The sequence below is a fragment of the Panthera leo genome, chromosome B3, assembly GCF_018350215.1.
Source record: "Panthera leo isolate Ple1 chromosome B3, P.leo_Ple1_pat1.1, whole genome shotgun sequence".
Lineage (NCBI taxonomy): Eukaryota > Metazoa > Chordata > Mammalia > Carnivora > Felidae > Panthera > Panthera leo.
This window is the reverse complement of record NC_056684.1, coordinates 52,426,271-52,436,343: the sequence shown is the minus strand read 5'-3', so window position 1 is coordinate 52,436,343 and position 10,073 is coordinate 52,426,271.

Below are 10,073 nucleotides of genomic sequence, written 5' to 3'. Positions count from 1 at the left end.
CCCTCTCTCTCTGTCCCTCCCCCGTTCATGCTCTGTCTCTCTCTGTCCCAAAAATAAAATAAACGTTGAAAAAAAAATTAAAAAAAAAAAAACACTATAAACCTTCCCATATTTTTTAGAATAAAATACAAACTCCTTGCCATGGCCTACATGGCCTTGAATAATCTGTTCCCTGACAACTTCTTCAATCTCATCTCTTAGCACTTTCCCTATTGTTCACTCTGCTCCAGCCACACTGGCCTCCTTTCTCCTTTTCAAACTCACCAAGCTCCTTCCCACCTTGGGGGAAATTTTCCATTTACAATTTTACACTTCTGATGACTACAAGAATTTTCCACATACCAACTCTGGCTCAGTTTGGATCTATCTTTTTTAACTTTCAAACTTTCTAGGTCTTTACTTAAGGTATATACTTGTGAGTAGCTAATAGTTGGGGTGTTTTTTAATCCCGTCTGATAATCTTTGTGTTTCTATTGAAGTATTTAGTCCATTTGCACGTTCTTCTGTTCTGCAGAAGTATTGATCATTTCTCAGTTACTCCATCACACTCTTGACTTTGTTTCTCATCCACTGTTGACATATTTGGTGCCATGAATTCAGGCCATGTTCATATTGTGATGGGACCTCTAGCTCTGCACTTTCATGCCAGGACATGAGTTGGCAGAGCTGGCAGTAGATGTGTTCCTGGAACCCATTCCTATGTCCTATAGACTAGCAATAACTTTGTCCAGACATGATTATTAACCACTTAAATTATACCACTAAACCCAACGTACCCACAACTCAACTTCCCTTGGTTTGACTTCCAGAAATGCCAGTGGCTTTTCATCCAACATTTAATGTGAAGGGAAGTTTGGTGGGAGGTTGGAGTACAAAAACAAGGTCTTCACCAATTGTGTGTCAAAACTTCTTCAAATTTTGCAAAAGTAGGGGCACTTGAGGGGCTGAGTCGGTTAAATATCCCACTCTTGATTTCGGCTCAGGTCATGATTCATGAGTTCAAGCAGTTCATGAGTTCAAGCACCACATCAGGCTCTCCCCTGACAGTGCAGAGCCTGCTTGGGGTTCTCTCTCTCCCCCTCTCTCTCTGCCCCTCCTCTCAAAAATAAATAAATAAACATTTAAAAAGTAAAAAATAAAACTTCTTTAAATTTTACAAAAGCATATGGCTATGTGAATGATAGCTAGGACTTTTCCTGGGCACTTGGAAGGGGTTTGGACAAGCAGATTTCATTAGTTTCACAGTAAATCTGTCTTTGAAAGTAGCAAACAATGGCTTGACCAGAAGTAGGATAAAATAGCTTTTCCTTTATGTTTTGCTGCTGATCCTGTTGAGAGATTCTGACTATGTACCTCTGTTTCCTACATCAGCTGAATGATAAGAAATTCCAGAAATGAGATAGAGATCTTTGAGTTGACAGGACAAGAGAGGCAATTGGACTGTGTAACACTAGATCAATATGTCAGGAATTTCAGAACAAGTTCCTCTTTTTCCTACTGTTAGCTGTTGACTTCTGCTGGAATTCCAGAACATAATGTTTCTGACTTTTATATATGTGGTTAAAATTGCCATATTTTGTGAATACAATGTAGGGATCATAATATGATAAAGAATTTTTCCTGGTTTTTAAATTTATGTGCTTGAAAAGTTTTATATAGGTATATATATTATTTAGTTATATATATCTTTTCTTTTTCTTTATTTCTTTATTTATTTTTGAGAGAGACAGAGCATGAGCAGGGGAGGAGCAGAGAGAGAGGGAGACACAGAATCCAAGCTGTCAGCACAGAGCCCGATGCGGGGCTCGAAGCCACAAACGGTGAGATCATGACCTGAGCCGAAGTCGGTTGCTTAACTGACTGACCCACCCAGGCACCCCAGTTATATATATTTTTTCAATTCCCTTTATTTAAAAAAGAATAATGTTCTATAAAATGCAATACAAAATTCAATAGCATTTGGATTGTCATTTTGTGATATACATGTCTACTGTAGATGTTGATAGTACCTGAAGTTTAATATAGAACTCAGAATTGCTAAAAATTATTTACACCCTTTAATTTATTTCAACATCTCTTGGAAAACTCTGGATAATTCTTTTCAGTTATTATTACAGTTATTATTACAATTTCCTGGCTCTAAAAGTTTATATGACAAAAATTTTCATATGGAAAAGAGAGGAACTAGTAAAATGGATCCTCATATACACACCCAGATTTGACAATAGTCAACATTTTGCCATATATGCTTTGTCTATATTCTTCCTATTTTTATTTTATTTTTTCAATATTTTACTTTTTTAAAGAAATCTCTACCATCCAACGTGGGACTTAAACTCACAACCCTGAGAACAACAGTCACGCATTCCACCAATTGAGCCAGCCACGGGCCCCCTGAATTTTTAAAAACAGGTTGCAGACATTACGCTATTTCATTTCTTAAAAGCTTCAGGGGAGATCCCTAAAAATCAAGGATATATAACCACAATCCCTAAAAAGACAACAATATTCCTTTGTATCATGAAATATTGATTCCATATCTAAATTTTCCAGTTGTATTAAAAATGTCCTCTCTGGTTGGTTTGTTCAAAATAACATCTTCTCAAGGCCCACACATTGCATTTGTTACATCTCTTAAGTCTTGTGAAATCTGGAACTGTTTCCATCCACATTTTTTCCTTCCATTACAGTGATTTCTTGAGGAGGCTAGAGGAGTTGTCTTGTAGGATGTGCCACCTTCTGGATTTGTCTCATTGCCTCTTCATGGAAACAGAATTTATTCTTGGAATTAAAGGTGCCCTGGAATTTAGGTCTAAAGGCTTGATTAGATTCAAATAAGCATTTTTTTTTGGCAAGACTACTTCAGAGGTACTTCAAATTGCATCATAACAGAATGTCCAGATGGCTGGTTGTTCCACTACTTATGATATTAAGATTGATTCCTAGGTTTGGATAGTGTCAGCCTAGTTTTTTTTGCTTTATAATAGCTCCATTGAAACATAATTCACATATCATACAATTTACTTATTTAAAGTGTATAATTCAGTAGTTTTAATATATTCACAGAGTTGTAAACCATCACCATAATCATTTTTAGAAATTTCCCCTTCCAAAAAGAAATCTCGTACCTGTTACCAGTTACCCCCAGTTCCCAGCCACTACCCCCATGAGACCCAGGCAAACACTAATCTACTTTCTGTCTCTATGGATATGTCTATTCTATATGTTGCATGAATATCCATAGAATCACACAATATGTGGTGATGTCCTGATTCTCGCCTTGTAAAACTGCATACTGACTACTGAAGAAGGGTCAGAGGGAGAAGCAATCTTGCTGGCCTCGAAGATGGAAGAAGTGGGGCCATGAGCCAAAGAATGTGATGGCCTCTAAAAGCGGGAAAAGGCAGGGAAGTGAATTCTCCCCTAGAGCCTCCAAAAGGAATACAACTCTGCTTATATCTTGATTTTAGCCCAGTGGAACCCATGGCATCACTCTGACCTAAAGATAATAAATTTTGTGAAGTTTTAAGCCACTAAGTTTGTGGTAATTTGTTACAGTAGCAATAAGAAACTAATACACCCATCAACATTCAGTGTTGTCAATCTTTTTCATCTTTGTTAATTTGAAAGATCAAAAATATTTTATAGTCATTTTACTTGCATTCTTGATTAGTGGTGGTTGTGAACATTTTTTCATGTATTTATTGGATTTTCTTCATATATGTATATATTTTTTATTTTTTTATTGTTTATTTCTGAGAGAGAGAGACAGAGTGCTAGAGGCAAAGAGGGAGAGGGAGACACAGAATCTGAAACAGGCTCCAGACTCTTAGCTGTCAGCACAGAGCCTGACACAGGACTCAAACCCACAAACCTTGAGATCATGACCTGAGCTGAAGTCAGATGTTTAATCGACTGAGCCACCCAGGCACCCCAGCTATATATATATATTTAATTATATTTATACTTCCAGGTCCTCAGTTTTATCCATTATGGGATCTGTTGCTGATAAGTGAGGTTTAACAGGCTTCACGGTGTGCCTGTGGTTTTTCAGCTTTACATCTCTTCCATAGTTTTTTAGACATTTATATTAATCTGTTCAGTAAATATAAAATCTCTACCATAAGCCAGGCATATACTTTCGAAGCACATAATATACCAAATTGTGAACTCTTTAAGGACAGAAACCAGGTTTAACTTTTTTTTAAGTAGACTGCACACCCAGCATGGGACTTGAACTCACCACCCTGAGATCAGGAATGACATGTTCTACCAACTGAGCCAGCCAGGTGTCCTGGATTTTCTTCCTATTTTTAGTTTCTGTTTCTATCCTTTGCCCATTTTTCTTTTAGACGATTCTATTTTATTATTGATTTATAAGAGCTTTTTATATATTATGGAAATCAGTTTTTGCAAGCATTTTCCCCAGTTTTTCAAACTTGTTATAACATTGCATCATTTTTTAAAATATAAATTTTGGGTAGTTAACGTACCACTCTTTTCCTTTATGTTTTCTGCTTTGTCTATAATGTTTATAATATTTTTTCAGAATCATAAAAGTGTTCATACAACTTATCATGATTTCATATTTAAATCTTTGATCCATACATAGTTTATTTCAATGAAGGTATGAGGAATACGTCCATTATTAAACAAAACTGCTAGCCAATATCCCAACATCATTTAGGTATTAATTATCTAATCCCTACTGATTTCAAGTGCCACTTTTATCATATACTAAATCACCATACTGCACGGAAACCAATTAGGAAGCTGTTGTAGTAGTTCTACTTCTGGACTATAGTATTCTATTCCTGTGCAGGATCAAAATATTTTAGTTACCATATATTTATAATATCTAGTAAGAAATTCCCCTTCTTTTTATTTTAGAATTGTCTTGGTTATTCACGTATTTGTTCCTTTATTCAAAAAATATTACTGAATGCCTACTAGATGCCAGACCCTGTACCAGGTGTTGGAATTTAAAAAAAAAAAAAAAAAAAAAGGAGAGAGAAAGTTGCTGCTCTTAGAGTGCTTGCATAATGTGGAGAAGGAGATGGACAATAAAATGAATTTATTAAAGATTATGATAAATGGAAAGAAAGAAAGAAAGAAAGAAAGAAAGAAAGGGAGGGAAGTAATGTAATAGAAGATAATGAGAAAGGACAGTGATCAGAAAAGTCCTGTCTAAGGAAAGGACAGAAGGAAGAGCAAGTGCAAAAGCTCTAAGTGGGGAGAAAGTTTGTCATGTCCTGTGAATGATAGGAAGGGATGTGAGAGTGGAGCCACAGGAAGGAAGAGAGAAAGTGGATATCTTCCATTTTCTCCATCCTGCCACATCCACTGTCCACTCGACCCAAGGAGGATGAATTTGAAGGACTGTGTGAATGGCTCTCTTGTCCTCTGGTTTCTGGCTGAGTTCAGCCACAAGGGGCCACTGGCAGGAGATGAGAGGAAGAGAGGAGAGTGGAGCCAGGAGATTTATTTCCTTGGCTCCCTTTTATTAGTTTGTCTCTTGTTTGGTTTCATCCTCTACTGAAGGCTACACCTCCTGTCAGCCACACCTCTGGTGGAGCTCACACAAGGCTCAGGCTGGGTGGTAATGGTTCCCACCTTTGTCTAAGCTCCCCTTACCTTTGATCAGGCTTACATTTTTAAAAGATCTGGTTGCTTTAAAGCATAAACTAGAAGGGGGAACCCGGGTGATTCAATCAGTGGAGACTCAATTTTGGCTCAGGTCATGATCTCACAGTTGGTGGGATTGAGGCCTGTCCCACATCAGGCAGCGCAAAGCCTGCTTGGGATTCTCTCTCTCACTCTCTCTCTCTCTCTCTCTCTCTGCCCCTCTCCTGCACTCTCTCTCTCAAAATAAATAAATAAACTTAAAAAGAAATAAAGTATAAAATGGAGGGATGGAGATCTAGGGCAAGAAGAAGGGAGCAGAGAGATATTGACAGCAACAGAGTTAAAATTAGGACAGACTTGAAAACTTTGAGTGCATGGACACTGTCTGAGAAACACAGGACTCTGAGTTCCATTCATTCAATTTTTTTCGATAACTATTTATGTGCCAGGCAGTCAGGATAGATAACATACTAGATTACCTAGTGCATTTAAAAGAGATAATTGGCAAGGAATAATGAAAGAGTAAGGTAATAGGGTTGGAAGTATGGGAGTAGCAGAAGTAGGTACAGTTTTAAATAATCCATCACTGAAAAGGTGACATTTGGGCTAAGGTTTGGAGGAGGTGGTTCATTTGTACATTCCAGGCAGAGAAGGAAGCCACTGTAAAAGAACCAATAGGAGGGCATGTCTGGTTGTGTCAGGAACAGCAGAGGCCAGTGTAATGAGCTCAGGGGCCTGGAGCAAGTGGGGAAAATGAAGTCAGAGAGGCCATAGGACACATGCCATGCGAGGCCTCTTAGGGGATTTGTTTGGAGTAAATGCAGTAGAGAAGAGGGAACTGGGGTCAACCCACGCTCCACTCTGGGGAGTAGTATGTGCTGAAGCATTCTCACACAGCCTCCTCCTATCCACTCTTCCAAAACTGATGGAATGGGAAATCTAGTAATTGTAATTAGTTTCTCAGAATGCGTTATTCCTGTCTAATTTTTCCATGCAGTGTCTAGCAAGAAATGCTGGCCTGCTTCTCCAATATCTGTAAAATGTTGGCATCCTAGGAGAAGAAAACGGAAATTGTACCACTAACCCCTCAGGGGCATTTGTAGCTACGTCAGTGGGGTCTCCAAGGCCACAGTATGCCTACAGGGATGACTGGAGGACTGACTTTGGAGCATTAGAGAAAAGCTATTGATTTTCTGCTTCACAGAGGAAGATGTTTAATTGTGTTTTCGGAATACCTTTGGAAGAAATAAGAAAGGAAAACAGTCTCTCTTATTACTCTCTCTACCAGTGGTCAGTAAATTAAAAATAAACCTTTTCTTTTAAAGCTTCTCATTATGAAAAAAAAAAATAAAGCTTCTCATTATGAAAAATTTTAAGCATATACAAAATTAGAGGATAATATATTGAATCTCTGTATAGTCATTACCCAGATTCAATAATTATCTACTAATGGCCAATCTTATTTTTTCAATTTATTTAGCTATATATTTTTCCTGGGGTATTTTATAGCATATTCCATATATCAATGTGCACTTAGATACTATTCTAGATACTCTCAATATAGCAATGAATAAAAAGTATAGGATAAAAATCCCTGTCTGCGAACATCTCTCACAGTTTAGATGGGGGAGAGAGATAATAATTAAAATCAATAAGTGAAATGTATGGTATGTTAAGTGATGAGTGGAATGGAGAAATATAAGGCAGGGGAGAGGGAGAGAGAGTCCAGGAGCAGGGGTAACAACTTTAAATAAGCGGGTCAGGGTGCATGTGTTGAACATTGGGATGCACTGCTCAGATCCCATTTTAGGACCAAAGGACTTATTCTCACAGATGCTGGAAAGAACCATCTCATCCAGGGTCATGACTGCTTCTACGGATGCCTACACCCAATGACTAATCTATGCAGGATTATAAAGGACTACACTTCTCTCCCCAACTCAGAACAGCTCTGAAGGATCACCTCCTGTAGAACTTTAGAACTCTTTGTAGAATTGACTAAAGCTTCCACTGAGACCGTTGCAGCTCAACTTCTCCCTCTGGCAAATTTCCCCCCATTCTTTCCCTTCCATGGGTATTGATTCAAAATCATACAGGTATGCCCTGCTTTTTGAAAGTCCACATTATGCCAGTTAACTTTTATAAAAAGACCTACATTTAGGGGTGCCCAGGTGGCTCAGTTGGTTAAGCACCTGATTCTTGATTTCTTAGGTCATGATCTCACAGTTTGTGATTTCGAGCAGACACAGTGCAGAGCCTGCTTGGAATTCTCTCTCCCTGTCTCTGTGCTCCTACCCCACTCATGCTTTCTCTTTCTCTCCCATAATAAATAAATAAACTTTTATTTATTTAAAAATAAATAAATAAAATTAAAGACCTACATTTATATCTGTTTTCCCTACCTGAAAAGAATCCAAGGAGGATTTTTGCTTTCACAAAAAAAAAAAAAAAAGCTGAAAAGTGAAACTAGCATTCAGCATTTATTTTGCAGATCAAGTACAGAGGCAGCACCATTTGAGCAGGGCACCATCAAGCTCTTTTCCCAGAAATTACACTCAGCATCTCAGCATCAAGCCGCCATAGCTTTGAACTGTGTCTGTGAGCATCTGTGCTTTATCTCTATTTTGCATATTATTTAGCAAGATATGTCCTAAAGTATCAGAAAACCCCAAAAGATGTTGTTTGGGTGGTCTGGGAATGTCCAAAAAATTTTCCATATAAATTAATAGTAACTGCTTCTTTTCTTTATGCCATTTCAGATTATGAAAGATTTCATAAGAATGCTCTACTTTCAGATAGCAGGGGAAACCTCTACCCTAATAAACTTCCTACTGCGAATGTCCATTTCAGAGTCTCCTTCTTAGGGAACCCAATCTGAGACAGTACACCTTTCTAAGAACATAACTTCTTAGCAAAACTATGATATATGTAAGTGAATGAGCCCTGGGAACATCTGAAGGAAGAGAATTCCAGGAAGAAAGAAGAGCAGATGCAAAGGCCCTGAAGCAGAAGTGGGCCTGCTGTGTTTAAGGAAAAGCAAGGAATTTAATGCTCCTAAATTAGAAAAAGTAAAGAGAGAGTAATAAAAGAAGAAATCAAAGGTGTAGTGGGGAGCCAAATACTGCAGAGACATATATATAAGCCATTTAAGGAACTGCCTGTTTCTCAGAGTAAAATAGAAAGCTTGAGAATTTCCTAAATGACCTTTCTCATTCCCTCTCTCTCTAGTTATTTCTCATCTCCTTCCAGATGCATGAGCCACATAAATGGATTAAACCACATGCAGCAAGGAAGCCCCCGACCATACCTAGAAGGGACCCCTAACCCATCATTACCAAATATATAATAACCCAGGTGTAAGTGATGCTTTAGTTCCAGTAGGCCTGGGTCCCATCAGTCTCTAGGCCATCAATTTTTCTTAGAGGAAGTCTTAAGAAGCCCCCTCTAGGGCAACCGAACATGCATCAAGGCAAGGAACAAACAGAACTTACTGTCCCTTTAATTCATTGGAGAGTGGACCACCTACATGTGGACGTTGACTCCTTAGTCCATTGGCATAGCTCATAGTCAAACAGAGGATGACATAACTAAGTAGAAACTGCTTCTACTGTCCATGGTTAGGCTGATCTACAGAGAGATCTCTTGGAATCTTTTCATTCAGGCCCCAGATAAAGACCTAAAAGATAAACTCCACCACAGAGCCTGACATTTAGAACATTTAGATCTTCTTAGAATCCATAGATGAGAATTTAAAATGGAAATTCTTCTGCCCTGTGGATCCCTCTCATCTTGTCCATAAAGAAGAAGAATGGAGAGCTAAGGCCTGCCATGAGTTCTGCGGTGACAGTTAAGATTAGTTTCCATTTCCACATATCCCTGGCCAGTCCATTTCAGTTCCTATAATTCACCTGGCACAACATAGCAAACCAGAAGAACTCCATAAAAAGCTACTGTAGCTTCCTATAGGCCACGTCAGAAATTCTTCTGGACTGGCCCTCTTCTTCGTACTCTGATTCATCAGTTCTCTGAGTTTCCCTACTCCTTTCAGCTCTGAGCTCTAGTTCCTGTTTCTGGATCCTTTACTTTGGTGACTTGGTTTCTACTATTTACCACAACTCTAATATGTCCTCCTTTAAGGCATGATTCTTGGTACTTGCCCATCATCTCCCTTCATGGGAACTGTGGTCAGAAACAACTCACATTCAAGCCCACCACACCTAATGAGAGAAGGATCCTAATTTTTGTCATACTGAACAGTCACAAGAGACCCAGATGGTGACAATTTTATGAAGCTCAATTACCTAGGACAGAGCCACTGACTCCTTTAGTGCCATACTCCTATGCTAGTAGTGTACATCCTGCACAGCCTCCTGGACATGCATGAGGGGATTAGGGAGTACCCATCTCAACCTTGTCCTGTACCTGACTTCAGAGGCCCAGGTAGGATG